Here is a 16,968-nt window from a genome sequence, read left to right as displayed (position 1 = left end):
CCTTCTAGCAAGGTCTTCTTCAGACTCTGTATCAAGTACAAAAGTAACAAGATACAAAAACAGGGCATTATATATACACAAACATTACTCCCTCCAGACTATTAGAAAGTTATTCTGAAACTTTCTAGCAGGTGGCTTTCCCTTGTCAACTGTACTTTCACCTAAAAGGCTAAACATATTTACTTCCATCTAGAATGTGGTTGGGCTTTATATCTCACGCTCTTTTTCCTTCATTTTTCTTCCTTCTCCTCTCCTCTTACTCTCTTGTCCTTTCCACTCTTTCTAACACCTTCTTTCATTCTTTGTTTATCTTCAGTCCCCCATTCCAGTTCATTGTGTCTTCTTCACCTTTCTTCTCTATTTCCTTGGCTTCCTTCCATTTTCTCACTAGCATTCTCTTCTCCCTTCCTATCTGCTTAGCCTCATCCCACTCTATGTCATGTCCTGTTTCTCTCGTGTGTTTAAATATCGCATTTCTCTCTCTTTTAAGTCGTACATCATCCCTATGTTGTTTCAACCTGTCTTTCAGCCTAGGGATGATGTATGACTTAAGACTTAAGAGAGAGAGAAATGCGATATTTAAACACACGAGAGAAACAGGACATGACATAGAGTGGGATGAGGCTAAGCAGATAGGAAGGGAGAAGAGAATTCTAGTGAGAAAATGGAAGGAAGCCAAGGAAATAGAGAAGAAAGGTGAAGGAGACACAATGAACTGGAATGGGGGACTGAGTTAAACAAAGAATGGAAGAAGGTGTTAGAAAGAGTGGAAAGGACAAGAGAGAAAGAGGAGAGGAGAAGGAAGAAAAATGAAGGAAAACGAGCGTGAAATAAAGAGTCCAACCACATTCTAGATGGAAGTAAATATGTTTAGCCTTTTAGGTGAAAATACAGTTGACAAGGGAAAGCCACCTGCTAGAAAGTTTCAGAATAACTTTCTAATAGTCTGGAGGGAGTAATGTTTGTGTATATATAATGCCCTGTTTTTGTATCTTGTTACTTTTGTACTTGATACAGAGTCTGAAGAAGACCTTGCTAGAAGGTTGAAACGTTACGTTTAGTTTATGTTCTTAATAAAATAAATTACAGCCTTGGTCAGCATATTTAGTTTTTCATAATCATGGAAACAAGGCTTAATGGTATTACTTCAATGTTCACTCCCATAGAATTTATTTCCAGCCAAGGTTGGGTAGGGGGGTGTTATGTCCCCTGTGGTTGTGCCACTGGCTATCTTTCGTCTGCCCCAGATGATGCGATCCAGGACAGAACGCGAAGTTCACGGAAACTTAATCTTTGTTAAAATCCCTTCTGCCGCGCTATCCCCATCAACGAACTGTAACATTTCTTCGCGAAATTTGGGCTCCTCGACAAAGTTTGAAATGGTACTTTACAAAACATATTACGTGGAACATACAGAACTTACTACCAGGTAAATTACCCGTCACGATAAAACTCGCGTTAAATTTCCCGAGCATGACCTGATGATATCTTGAAAGCACCTGAAATTTTTGTTCCAGTGTGACTTGGAGGATAGAGTAGACGGACAATAATACCGTTTAACAACAATGCCAAAAAAATAACTCACTGAATGCCGACCAGGGGCGTGGTGCTGATCACATCACCCCCACCACCCCACATCCCTATACGCCTTCATGGCGTGGTGCAAAGCACAGGGGAGCACTTTACTTTTTTACTTTACTTTATTTTCAGGATACGCCACTGCATTGTATGTTCTGTTTGTTATAGAAGTACAAATGTTAGCTCGCAATTTAGATTTTTTAAGTCTTGAGTAACGCAATTTGAAAAGTATGTATGTAACCACGTGTCGCTTCAAGAAGAAGGTTTCTACACAAAATAACATTATAAACTCTAACTTATCACAAGAATTAAATCCATCGCAGAATTGCAATTTTTGTAACAGCCCCTCCCAACACACTTTCTTGGCCAGATAAACTGTAGGATATATGAAGAGTATGAGACGTGAAACCGTTTTCAATCTTATCTTCCTCAAATTCCTTTTCAGATCACAATCCTACTTATCATACGACACTTTCAAAACGAGTCACATATTTGCTAAAAGTATCTACAACTGAATATTACTTTGTGACCTGTACTTTTATTGTACACTAAATTGTGTAAAAATGTATAGCATTCACTTGAATATACACTATATTATCGCAATTATTGTAGCTTTCTTTGCAAACCGTTTAATTCACTTATAATTTTTATGTCCAATATGGAGTGTCAAGGGTCTGACATTAACGCTACATAGATATGCAAAAAATATGAGTTTCGTTGTAAACAGTAATAAATTAATAATAATTATGTGTGTGGGAAGATTGTTACAATAACTCCAATAAATATTGAAATGAATTGTATTTTAATCAGGGAGAAGGAGGTTGTATGTGAAGGTTGAAGTAATAGGGATATGCATGTAGTTTTCAAGATATCGTTTGAATATTGTGAGTTCAATAAGCGAAAGCAGTGATGTAGTAGTAAAATAAATTCAGCCCCTGTGCAAATTATTTTCCCGAGTATTTCATATAGGATACCTGTGCACTGTACTGAGAATTAAAAATTAGAATTCCTGTCATTCAAGTAAATGTTAACTGTAAAGTCACTAACTAAACTAAGTAACTCACTAACTCTCTAGCCTTCTAAACACGAAGGTTTATGGCTTCCATGTGTTCCTATCCTGGGCAAGACCAATCTAATATTTTTTCACCCATACAGTTTTTCATTAGGTCCATCTCAACGTTGTCCCTCCATCTTCGTCTTGGCCTTCCTACAGGTCTCTTACTATCAGGTTTCCCAACAAGAATCCTGTAAACTCCTCTTTCCTCTCCCATTCGTGCCACATGGCCTGCCCACCTAAGTCTTCTTGATTTAATCATTCTAATAATATCTGGACATAATACAAATTATGCAGTTCTAAATTATGTAATCTTCTCTACTCACCTGTCTCCTCATTCCTATTTGGTCCAAATACTTTTCCAAGGATTCTACGTATTTTCAAATACTCTTAATTCATGTTCCTATTCTAATGTAAGTGACCAAGTTTCATATCCATATAATACTACAGGCTATAATACCATAATTCTGTACCGTTATTACTATTATGAACTGGCTATTAATTTAAATATGGCAGTATATTATGTCATGTACATTAGATAAAGCTTTGTAATTTGAAATACGATTCCCAAAGGCAAGTAAGTTGAAAAATTGGTCTAATTATGATTGTTGATTTCTACTTAATAATTCACGGTAGTGTCCTTATTTCGGAGAAAATAAATCTATTCAATTAACGAAACAATAAACACTGTGAGTTGACGCAACTTACCAGAAAGCGTCAAATTCCTCTCTCAGATTGTAAGTGTATGAAGAGTATCTTCCAGCAAGCGTTCCATGACAGGCCATCTCAGTGCCACACAGGGGCGTAGCGAGACTCATGGGACCCCGGGGCAGGCTACTCAAGTGGGGCGCCCCAGTCACTGCTCTTATAATGGCTGGATCTACGAAATCAAAATTTGTAATTTTAGCATATGGGGTAGTAAACAAATATAATTCTCTTGATTATGATTAAAGATGTTTTTATTTGTTCTTGTCAAATGCTAGACTAAATAGGAGTGTGCATGAAAAAACTAACAAAATAGATACTGTGAAATACATTCTTTACCCATAAAAAAAATAAGATTATGATTATTTGATTCGACTTAAATAATTAAGACTTTCTTGATTTTTTGTCTGCACAAGAATCAATTACTTTGTTAAAATTGATATTTTTAACTCTGCAATTTTCAATAGAAAGTAAAGGTGACGAATAAAACGTTGCTAACTCTTAGTACTGCGTAAATGACTCTTTTTAAATTTCAATTTAGAAAACGATGTCTGCCTTTGCTACTGTGACAAGGACAGTAAGCGACACGAAACAAACCGTGCACACATCAGGGTAACTGGAAGTCAATGAACTAGTTTGTTTCTCAAGCGTCTTATCTAGAACGCCTCGGTGTTCGCAGCATTGCCAACTTATTTTCCGTTGGGAATTGTTTTCCTACTATTTAATCTGCGGTTGGCTGTACCACTCTCTGAAAGTATCACAGAAAGTGTCAACTGACAAAGAAGCAGCACCGCCAGAGCTTCTTCGCATTATAACCTGCAAACGCCTTCAAGGCTCCACAAGGGGCCTTGTAGCTGTAGAAAAATTGGGCTTAAGTGTTCAGTGATATGTAAGCATTGCGAAGATTAACTTGTTCAAAACCTGACACTGTTCTGTACTCTGTCCAGGGAATCTCGGGAGCATAACCGCGCAATGCTGTTCCCTCTCACGCGTTCATTGGTCGAGTATTCTCAAGTTACTACCTGCACAAGAGACCTGTATTCATTCGCTCTCTCCGGGGGATTTCCGGGACAGAATGTAGAAGAGGAAGGGAGCTTTCGGACGGAAGAAGCACGTTTCTCTCGGAAGCTAATCTTAAGAAATAAATGCAACTTTTCGATTTGGAACTACACGACAAGCTGCACGTGTCGCTCTAACTGGAACATGTTCTCAATAGCATGCATCTTAGCACTTTGTTATTCGCGCATACACGGTGAATGTTTCCCTTTAGACTAAAAGGAGGGGAGGGGGCGTGTCATCACTTCGGTTTGAGATCCTTGTTTAGATTGTGGCCTGTAGCTTTCGCTTCGATCTGAAAGCTCAGGACGACTGTGATGATCTTGTTCATATGCACTTACAATAATTTTGCTGGTAGAAGACAAGGATGGTTTGGTTTCTAACAGTAGCAGAAAAACAGACATTATGTTCATTTGTTTTATATTAAATATTGCAGAATTATTGTTTAATTAACATACACATACTACCACTTGAAAACACATTTTCAAGAAAAGTTGTTAGAACATTTAGAATAAAAAAAGTAAAAAAAAAATTTAAATAAAATGCTCCCTTGTGCTTTGCACCACGCCATAAAGGCGTGTAAGGGGTGTGGAGTTAGGGCTCTACACTTTATTGAGCGCGGGCGAAGTTGAGGGTCATGTGATCAGCACCATGCCCCTGGACGTCTTTACACCCCAGAATCTCCTCCAGGTACACACTTTATACGACGCTGGATGGGAGCCGGAACCGCTTGAACAGATGGAAGAAATATCCGTTCTCCCCCGCCGGGATCGAAACCAGGTCTCCCGCATGATATACGCCAAAACTACATTTTTTTTAAAAAAAATAATACTCCCACGCGGTAGTATTTCGCGTCCTTCACCATTTTCTCAACTTTCACACATATCACTTTTTACTGATATTCTCGGTTTTTCTTATTACGGACATACACAAACATCCAGCCGGGATTCGAACCCGATCCCTGGCATTGCAGCGCGCTGTGCTAACCACTCCGCCACGGATGTCGACAGGACTGAGTTACCGCGGCTCATACATTTAGAATAGGTATTTTTATAAGAAATTAGCCCTCAAGTTACCTTGCAAAAAAGTTTCCTTGTCTTTCGCTCTTGCAAAATGGAGCGGAAAAAAAGAAGTGAAATTTCTCGCTCCTGTAACGTCCTAACGGAGTTTCCTAGAAGAAACATGCACAGAACATTTTTTGTAGAGAATTGTACGTAGATTATTTTCTGTCATAACCTCTTTTGCTGTAAAGTGCTTTTCAAACGAGATATTGCAAGAAACCGATTTTGGGCGCCATTTTACAAAGATGGCGGCCAAATCAGGGGTAGTACAGGTTTTTGAAAAATTAATATGACATTAAGAACCTTTTTAGAAAGATAATAAAATTTGTTCCAGCTTTCCCTGATCTGTTTCCTTATTCGGCCCCAAAATCATCCTTTGTTGACTGGCCAAATGGGCAAATTTTCAAATTGATGAAAATGTCGATTTTGCCCTTTCATAAATGAATCGGTTTGGGGTGGAGAGAGGCAGCTCTCAGAAGTCTGAAGTCTGCAATATCGGGTAGTTTGAGCTTTATAATCATTGATGCAAAGGCCACCAGATTTAGTCTGGACCAGTGGCGGAGATTGGGTTCCAAACCTGGGACGGGGACAAGGTGCCAAAACTTAGGGGGTAAGAACAGTTTACTTTCCCTTGATACGTAAGGTTTAACATAGTACGGGAGCAAAAGTGGCAAAAATGGGGGGGGGGGGGATTAACTCGAATGAAATGGAAATGTGAATTGAAGGTCGAAACCAGAAAACGCTTGTCACGGTTTTTGATGTTATCTGAAAAAGCATGAACTGTGACGAGAGCGGGAGCCGTGTAGGAAATGAAGTCGCCTTTTTGAATATCCTCTCTCCTCTGATGTAAAGATTGCATGCCTTCACCATCCTTCATGCTTGGTGTCTTTTTTTGCTTACACAGATAACATTCCAAACGTAAGTCCTGAAGGCCATTCGTGTGCATTAGAGTTGACAATTGAATGCGCCTCCCCGCCCCCTTCATTAAAACACTGAAGCTCTAGTCGCCACAACACAAACATTTTCTCCCAATGTGACATTTTTTTCCTCTTGGGATTCATCGCGGCGATGTGTGTGAATTAAGTTCCCACTGCATGCAGCAACGTGCTCCGAGAGCCTTTATTCTCCAGCTATTAATTCGAGCTCCCGCAGCACTTAAGGCGAGAAATGGTCGGACTTACACCGGAAATGAAACTCCTTTGTGGCAACAAAAAAAATATAGTTTCAGAAACCGACAAAGTATCAATAATAGATTGTTTGATTGTAAATCACACATACCGATTATGATTAATGAGAAACACACACACACACACAAAAGAAAATACAACTTGTAGAGATTGGTTTACTTTTTTTAAGTCCACTTTATAGACAGGTAGACTAAACAGGATTTAGAAGAAAGATCTCAAGCAGTGTGTCACCAGCAAGCATATAGAGTCTATGTATTGTTCGAAGCATGTAATCAGTTTTCGCCACGATTGGTGGAGATAATCTAGTAGTATTTTCGTATAACATCTTGTAAACGGGATCTGCTGAAGTTTACGTATGAGCTCAATATGCCATACTCGATCAAAGGCTTTTTGCACATACAGAAAATAAGCCCACAACACGATGTTTTCTGTTGTTGTGGACTGCTGCGTAATCACGGACACTTAAGAGCTGTTCTGTCGTACCATTGTTTGCTCTGAAACCAAACTGATGATCTGGGATTAGGTGATTCTCGTCTATGGCATATTCATAATTGTGGACAACTTAATATCGCAATATCATAGACACAATCCGTATCACACTGATTAACCTTGCCCTTGTACAATTATTGTAAACGATACACAAACCGTGCAATCTTCATTTCTTACCGTACAAAATGGATTAAGCCGACACAATTTGTCTTTGCATAAACCTATGCAGGAATGATGATCGTCGCTTACTCTTCGTGATGTCTTCATCCATACTTCTTCTCACGAAGAATCACCACGAATATCCCGTACGACTGCGCCATAGATGTAAGCCTTATTGTTGGGTGTGTGCTTTCTTATCTAAACTTGCACAAGGCATACAAAATACGTAGGATCAAATTATAACGATATAACTTTAATGCCTGGAAGCCATTCACGTACATGTTACACCTGGTTACTATGACAACTAATAAATAACAAGCTATAAATACAAACTCCTCTTCTTCTTCCTGTCATGTGTCTATCAATACTAAACAAAGTAATCACAAATAACTTCCCCCCTCCTAATCGTTGTCACTGCAGACTACTGTTATATTAATTTTTCATAACCAATCCTATCAAATCAAGAGGTAAAATAACAAACACAACACACTTTCTGGTCTGGAATCACAAATTAAAGTGTCTGCTTAGGAGGGATCGAAGCCACGACCTCACATGTGTTTATTATTTATTGACATTATTTTTGCCACTTTCATCTAATTAACCAATAACAATAGTTGACTGTTTTATTATAACTTACGACACTATTTAGGGGTAATCCACATTTTTCAAACAACTGTCTCTGAGCCGGAATGTTTTTGTAGATAGCAGTCCCCTCACAAATTTCATCACCTCCTCACTATGCGACATTGACTAAAAGAGTACTAAATCAACCAATCGTCATAGCAGTAAAGCATTGCTAAAATTTGAACATCGTTACAGAAAACCGGTTTATCTCTTTCCCCTTCTAACTTTCACGAAAATACAATATATATATATATATATATATATATATATATATTCGTGAACTAATAATAAACACACACTGCTTTGACTTTTCTCGCCTTGATATTTAGATTCACTCGCGATTTAGTCACTAACCGTTCATAAAAGCATAAACACAGTACATCTAAAGTTTTGCAAACAAGGAATTATCTTACCTTAATAATCTTCTCACTTTCAATTACGTAGAACACTATAAAAGCAACATCCACTTTTCACTCTTCCAACTGGACTAACATTCGCAAAGCTTCGAGGCGTGTATGGTGATGACACCGTTCGAAATAAGGGCATTCGTCTTCCTCTCTCCCTTTTCCTACATTAGATGCAATATTCGCTGGGAGACAAAGGGACGGAAAACATCACCCTCGCTGGATTTCCGCTGAACCAGATATTTGAACTCAACTTCGCGGTTTGTAAAGCTAAAGAATCATAATGTGGAAAAGAGTTTCCTTCTTTAATCAGTTAAATATTAAACCAAGCTTTGCATACAAATTATTTCCCCGTTAAGTTATTTCATGAATCATTATGCAATGTATGAATGTGGGTAGAGAGGTTCACAGGGAGAAACAGAAAGACAGAGACAAGCAAAATATAGAGAAATGGCCATAGAGAAAGGAAGAGAGGGATAGAAAGCGGATAGAGTGAAAGAGATATAGAGAGAGGAAGTAGGAAGGAGGGAGTGAGAGAGGGGAAGAAGAGAATAATAGAATAGAGGAAGAGAAAAAGGTGAAAGAGAGAGAGAGAGAGAAAGAAAGAAGGCAGGAAAGAGGGAAAGAGGCAGTGAGAGAGGGGGGAAGAAAGTGATTGAAAGAGGAAAATAGAATAGAGAAGAGAGGAGAGACAAAGAGATGGAAAAGACAGAGAGCGCATGGCTTCTTCGGCCCCAAGATAAAAACATACAATATCGTGTATTTATAATAGTACGTAGGAGTATAAGAGAAACTAAACGAAGAATTCCTTAGCCTATAACAGGTTATCGCAAATGTATCCTCCACCAGCACTTGGAGGGCCCAAACACCCACTCCCAGCACAGGTAAAAGTAATTTCAATAGATTAATTTGCAAACGACAGGACAACAAAACTCAGACTTCGAAAGGCAATAATAAAATGGATACTTCGTCCCCACACTTGCAGGAGGCCCACAATAAAAAAGTGCTCGTAATAGACTACGACTAGGACCCATCTCGTAGGAAGTTGTACCACGACACAGGCTACGGGTCTCGTACCGGTCTCGGACCCATCTACGAGATGGGTCCTAGTCGTAGCCTATTACGATAACTTTTTTATAGTGGGCCTTCTCCAAGTGTGAGGGCGAAGTATCAATTCTATTATTGGCTTTCAAATTCTCAGTTTTTTGTCCTGCCATTTGCAAATTAATCTATTGAAATTACTTTTACCTGTGCCGGGAGTGGGTGTTTGGGCCCTCCAAGTGCTGGCGGAGGATACGTTGAAGTAACTGGCTGGCGAAACAGGTCTCGAACTGAAGCTCAAGAGCAAGGACCGCGTAGTCAAATTTGAGGCTTCACCCAGAAGCCCTATCTACTCTCTACTATTGGGTTCCAAAACTAGGGGGGCAAGGACAGCCTACTTTCCCTTGGTAGATAAGGTTTAGCATAGTACACAACAGGAGGCACAAGTGGCAAAATGTGGGGGGAAACTGCCCCTCGCCCCCCTAATCGCCGCCACTGTAAGCACCTATTTGTTGTGATTTGTACAGAGCTCGAAGCAAACAATACCGAAAAAAGATTTGCTTACAGTTAAAGTGTTTTGATATCATTTTGCAAGCATAGCTATAGAGAGCCCGTTACTTTTAGTTTTAGTAGGTTCACAGAAATTAAATTTTGAGTCGAACTTATGCATTCGGAGAGTTTTCTACGTCAAGGAAAAATAATAGAATTCGGCATCCTCTGCACTGATCTCAGCGAACCTTCAGGTGGGCAAGTGCCCACCCAAAAAATCCTCTGGCCACCTGAACCGATTCAAGAAGTATTAATACATGTTTGGGAAAATACGAATGCTTCAATAAAAATATATTGTTATCTTGACTCGGTGCATATTTTTCTTATGAATATTGTCGATACTAGAAAGGCTCACACATGATTAAATTGATGAATGGACACTCACAAACATCCATGCCGAAGCGGGGATTCGAACCCGGGATCCCTGGGGTCGTAGCGTGATGTGCTAAACACTTCGCCACGGGGCCGGCACATAAGACTAGTGATCGACTTAACACTTCTGTGGCTAGAAGTATTGCAATATCTCCAGCCAAAGTGCACTTTCTTCGAGGTGGGAGAACAAAATCTTGATAAAAATACGCGTATATCTAAGAAAAGAACAACTGAATAAATATAAACATCTTCGATTTACTTCCATTAGTATGCAAAATAACTTCGATTCATAACTAAGCTTCTTAACGTTTCGGGTAATGGACGATTTATTTCGCTCGTGTGGTAATTGTCAGTAATTGAAACTGTATCCAAGAGTTTCAAAGCGCAAAAAACAAGAGAAACGCCATTTGTATATTTGTATGAAGGTAAGATATGATCCTATTAAAATCCAATATCTGGCCAAGGCTTACCTACCGACTGCTGGCCTCCCTCCCACGCGAGCCATCTGCAGCCAGACTAGGGGGACGGGTGCTCAGCCCGACCGACCCCCAGCCGTTGTAGGACTTCGCGACCGGATTACGCTCACTCACTCGAAGCTTCCCAATTTCCTCACGATGGTGGGTTGAAAACGGCCCTATACGTAGGCCGAATGAATTCCGACCAGAGCCGGATTCAAACCTACGCCGTCCCGCAGCGAACGATCTCAAGACGTGTGAACGCCTTAACCCGCTTTTTATTATTATTATTATTATTACATATATTTGCAATTTACATTTCAACTCATTGAGCAAGTGAACATTACAGTAAGAAAATTAGCATACAATCTATTTCTTTTACAGTGAGGTATCCTGTGGTATTCTTGATGCAGGTAATTTACAAATTGTATATTAAAATCTGGTTGCCGATATGTCGATAGGAAATAGGCATAGTGTCCTAAGAGCCATTGTACACTTTTACGTTTTGTTTTTGGGTAATAGGCAAAAGCTGGATATAAAAGAATATCTACAGAGATGTTATACACTGATGTTCGACAAATAGTACTCACAAGTTTCCTTATATAGAGCCATGATGTTTGTATTATTTGGCATTCACTCAGTCTATGGACTAAACTATCAGATACATTATATCTAACACACATTGGTGTATTTATTAATTTAAGATCATAGAGTCTCTCTCCAGTGATTAATATTTGATGGACAATTATATACCATGCTCATCGGATTTGTGATGTAAGATGGTGGGTCTGAATATTATTCCATATTTCTCTCCAATTCATTCTGGGATTTTGCTAAATAATTTTACACTTTGGTTGTTCTAATTTGCATAGTCTGCGATATATTTCCGATGTCACTGGTATTGTTAATATCGGAGATTGTAATAGTGCATAACTAATATCCACTATTGTTGCCTTAAAATACCATAAAGTGTCTACCAGTCTAGTAATATCAATAGGAGCCTCTAGTGAAATATAGTCCAAAGTGCTTCTCAAAACTTTACTTGTGAGGCTGAGTGGATGCTGAATCAATGTCTGCGTGTCAGCTTGAATACGTAAGGCCTGGCATTTAAGTTCTATGTTCACAAGATTCATTCCTCCCTCGGCAAAGGGCAAACAAAGTAACACATGCTTTACCCTCAATATCTGACCGTTCCAAATAAACCAATTTACTGCACTCTTAAGTTTATTTATATCTAACTTCCGTAGTGGGAGGATTTTTGCCATGTACCATACCTTTGACAGTTCATAGACCTGTACAAAGGTCACCCTTGACTGTAAACTAAGGCTGCGAAATTTATTTGTTTGTAATATCGCTTTATGCGTATCGTTTGTACAACCTTAAAATTACCTCGCTGCGAGTGAGAATGAGCCACATTTAGATTCAAAAGTGATGATTTTTCATGGTTTATTTTTAATCCCGACCATATTTCAAATTTCTGTAATACCTGACACGTTGCATCAATATCAGACTGGTAATTTATTAATACAGTAATATCGTCAGCATACGCTAACACCTTAATAGTAGTAGAGTGTATGTTAATTCCTTGAACTTTTCGGCCTAATTCAGAAAGGAAGGGTATCAGTGCAATACAAAACGCTAACATCGACAAAGGATCTCCTTGTCTTACACCCTTATAAATATAGAGTTCTTTTGTCAGAAAACCATTTATTTGAACTTTTGCTGTTGCATGTCTATAAAGACTTTTAAATACTGACAGAAAATGTCCACGTATACCGTAGCCCTGCAAAACGTTAAATAGATATTCATGTTTTATCGAGTCAAAAGCACGTTCAAAGTCTAATGCTAATATAGCATTTTTAGAATTATTTTTCTGTAGTCTATAACATGTAATTACTTCACGCATAGTTTGTAAAACATTTGTGATTTTCTTATTTAAACCAAAAACATATTGTTCCTCTCCTACTAATTTGTCGACATAAGGCATAAGTCTGCCAATATTTTGTAATCCGTACATAGGAGGGTGATGGGTCTATAATGACCAGGTTCGCTTGGTTTTGGACATTTTGGGATTAGAATTATAATACCCGTATTGGAAGATTTACCCATTTGATACTTGCTAAACACTGCATTTATCCAGTCCGTTATTGTTTCACCCATCAATTTCCAAAAGGTTTGATAAAACTTATTGGGTATCCCATCCCAACCAGGAGCTGAAAATGATTGACCTGCCTTAACCGCTCGAAACACTTCCTCACTTGTATATTCTTTGTTTAAATTTTCACTTTCTTCATCTGTAAAAGCCTCTGATTCGGATGCCAATGCATCCATCAAAGCTCCATTATGTGACGCTGGTTGGGAATATTGCTGCTCAAAATAATTATAAATGCAATTACGTATTTCAGGGGCTGAATTTATCTTTCTTCACCCATTATCAAATATTTCACTAATACATTGTATTTTAGCATTTTTTCTTTCATGAATTATATGGCTAATAGAGGCGACCTCATCGTTGTCAAAATGAGGAAGTCTACTACGAATTTTAACCCCTTGACGCATTTCTGCAGTCATTTTTAACAGTACAGCTTGTATACATTTGACTTCAGTTTGCACTTTTTTCTCGTCTGTTGCTTGCTGAATTTGTTCACGCAACACCCTGTAGTAAAAATTATATTTATTTGTCCAATCTCGCGACCGTTCCTTACAGTAACTGATACAAAATCTTTTTATACCCAGTTTGAGAATCTCCTCCCACCAGCGGATTATATCTATCCTCCTCAGACGGTGTGTTATCTATCTCGACCATTGGTCATTAAATGCTTGTTGGAAATTTTCCTCATTAAGAATTGAAGCATTTAATTTCCAACAACCGTACCCTCTAGGGACTATTGGAATGTCCACATTTATCATCATAATGACAGCACTGTGATTTGAAAAACATGTAGGTGTTATACTGATGGACTTTACAGACTGACGTAATGTGGGTGTTACATAAAATCTATCCAATCGGGATGTACAATTGTCACGTATATAGGTGAAACCTCTCTGCCCAAAATTTTTGTCACTCCAGACATCTGTGAAGTTAAAGCCAGTGACTAATTTTTGCAATGAATTCGACGTGTTAAACCCAGGTATTTGGTCATGCGGATACAATACACAATTGAAATCTCCCCCACATATTATGTGTTCTCTCCTACCCTGCATTTCAACCGCAACTTCCTGCGCAAAGAACTCATCCCTTTCTTTCCTATACTGTGACCCGGACGGGGCATATATATTATACTCTATGTGATCAAAAGTATCCGGACACACCGCGAAACGTGTGTTTATCATAGAGGGCGACACTGTACTGCCATCTACCTCGTGGAACCCATAGGCAGCGAACTCAGTAGTCTGCAGACAGTGTGAGATAGCAGTATGGGATGGTCTGAGGAACTCACAGACTTTCAACGTGGTCAGTTGGTTGGGTGCTACTTGTGTAGGAAGGCTGTGTGTGAGATTTCCACCCTCCTAAACATCCCTCTGTCCACTGTTTCCAATGTTATAGTGAAGGGACGTGTACAACCCAAAAGTGTGCAGGCTAACCTCCCATGTTGACCTCCAGAGACCATCGAGTGTTGAAAAGGGTCGTACAGCATTATCGTCAATCATCCATCGCCAGCATCACACAGGAATTCCGAACTGCATCAGGATCTTCTCCAAGCACCATTATTGTTTGGCGCAAGGTGCGGCAACTTGGTTTCCATGGCCGAGCAGCTGCCCATAAGACAAACATCACACAGACAAATGCCAAACGCCGCCTCGTGTGGTGCAAGGAGCGTCGAAACTGGACCATAGAACAGCGGAAAACCGTTGTGTGGAGTGATGAATCACAGTATACAATGTGGCGATCCGATGGTAGGGTGTGGGTGTGGAGAATGCCTGGTGAACGACATCTACCAGCCTGTGTAGTGCCGACAGTGAAATTCGGAGGTGACGGGGTTACAGTGTGGACATGTTTCTCCTGGAGGGGCTTGGCCCCCTTGTTGCTTTACATGGCAATGTCACGGCACAAGCTTACGTTTACATTTTAACAGCTTTCATGCTGCCTACCGTCGAAGACCAGTTCGGGGATGACCATTATGTCTTTCAACACGACCGAGCACTCGTCCACACTGCAGGGCTTGTGGGGGAGTGGTTTGACGACAACAACGTCCTACTAATGGACTGGCCTGCGCAGAGTCCTGATTTGAAACCATAGAACATCTCTGGGATGTTTTGGAATGCCGACTTCATTCTAGACCACACCGATCCACATCAATACCTCATCTCATTTTGGCGCTCTGCGAGGAATGGGTTACCATTCCTCAGGAAACCTTCCGACACCTGATTGAAAGTATGCCTGTGAGAGTGAACGCTGTAATCAAGGCTAAGGGTGGTCCAACACTATATTGACTGCCAGTGTTCCCGATGGAGGGTTGCCCAAACTTGTACTTTATTTTCAGGTGGGTGTCCGGATACTTCTGATCACATAGAGTATATCCATACATTTGCAACTTTTGCAGATATGATTCTATTATTAGGATGACATACCACATTTGTGAGGGGAACCGTATTACGTGTTAACAAAGCTGTTCCTGTCGATTGAAAATTCGCATTATTATGAATTCTTATCGTTGGGGAAAAATTGAAATTCATTTGTCCATATTCTTGGAGAAATACAATATCCAATGATGCTTGCATAATAAAGTCCTCTAATGCCGCCTGTTTTGTGAGGGATTTCATTTTGTTTATATTTATCGTCGCAAAACGAAGGGTCGTCATCATAAATACTATGATCAAATTTTTTAGGATTGGGTATTCCCAATACTTATACTTCCACCTTTGCCCCATCTAAGAGTAATACTTCTTACACTATTTTTATATGCCCCTAATGTTATACACCAAAAATTAACAAACACACTAACAATATTATTTTAGCAGGGGGGTGGAACTACCCCTTCCCTTGATGTATCTTAATCCATAAATATCTACCACCACATAATTCAATATCATTAACTTGCTGACAGTCCATATAAAAGTATTCATTCCAAATAATAATACTTTCTAATCTTAAAATGATTACCTGTACCCAGTATTCACAAACTTTCATGGCCTATCGGACTCGGATCAATAACCATTTCATCAGTGCGTGATTATTTCGAAGAATACCGCATTCTTCGGAATCGGTGCACGCAGGAAATACGAAAGAGAAAGTTTTCCTTTGCCAGGCAACTCTTAAACTATAGATCGCAACCGAAATCGCTGTGGAACAAACTTAAAATGTTCGGCGTTGGGAAAAAACGTGATAGAAATGAAGTAATTGGCATTTCCAATGAAGAACTAAATGGTCATTTTCAGAACTCATCAGACATAAATCCTAAAATTAAGAAACGTACGATCGACTCCATAAGTGTTCACAAAAGCAAAAACAAAAATAGTTTTGATTTCTCTTTTATAACTCATGCTAAGGTCCAAACTGCAATTAATAAAATAAAATCCAATGCAACCGGAGCAGATGAAATTTCTATAAACATGTTAAAATGTATCGCTTCCCACATCTCATTTGCAATTGCAGACGTTTTCAACACATCCCTGTATACTGGCACATTCCCAAATATTTGGAAACTCGCTCACATACGCCCCCTGGCTAAAATCACCAACCCAGTAAGCGCTCAAGATTTTCGACCGATCAGTATTCTCCCCACGTTGTCAAAAGTATTTGAACACATCGTGCACGAGCAAATTTTTAATTATGTACAATCGAAAAATATGTTAAACCCCTTCCAGTCCGCTTTTCGCCCACAACACAGCATCAGCACAGCACTCATTAAAGTGGTGGATGACGTAAGGTCAGCGATGGATAAGAGATATCTGACAATGCTGGTTCTCCTCGATTACAGCAAAGCCTTCCAAACCGTCGACCACGATATCCTGCTGGCAAAATTGTCATCGTATTTCAACTTCTCCCAACCCGCTGTTGACTGGACTCGATCATTCTTAGCAGCCAGACAGCAATGCACATTCGTTTCTGAAAATAAGTCGTCATGGCTGCCGATAAATTGCGGTGTTCCCCAAGGAAGCGTTTTGTCTCCGCTACTGTTCTCCATGTACATAAATGACATATCGGAAACATTTCAATCAACGAATTACCATCTGTACGCTGATGACGTCCAATGTTACTTATCGTTCCCTAAAACAAACATCAATATGGCC

The 16,968-nt window shown here is 39.5% G+C and overlaps 1 protein-coding gene across 6 annotated transcripts in view; it reads right to left on the bottom strand.

The window, feature by feature from the left end:
* The window catches only part of LOC145999699 (uncharacterized), an 80,644-nt gene that overhangs the window by 14,488 nt on the left and 49,188 nt on the right, over positions 1–16,968 (bottom strand). For 5 of the 6 annotated variants that reach the window (XM_083136944.1, XM_083136946.1, XM_083136945.1 and 2 more), the window contains one exon: positions 3,341–3,512. The gene's annotated coding sequence lies outside the window, so the exon portion shown is untranslated. Of the gene's footprint in view, positions 1–3,340; positions 3,513–8,326; positions 8,390–16,968 lie in introns of those variants that run through there. The other variant, XM_083136947.1, reaches the window with a different exon arrangement.

Source organism: Lepisma saccharinum, chromosome 15 (genome assembly GCF_977018435.1).
Source record: "Lepisma saccharinum chromosome 15, izLepSacc3.1, whole genome shotgun sequence".
Classification (NCBI taxonomy): domain Eukaryota; kingdom Metazoa; phylum Arthropoda; class Insecta; order Zygentoma; family Lepismatidae; genus Lepisma; species Lepisma saccharinum.
Note: the sequence above shows the minus strand (reverse complement) of the source record. Positions and strands in the feature narration are given on the sequence as shown.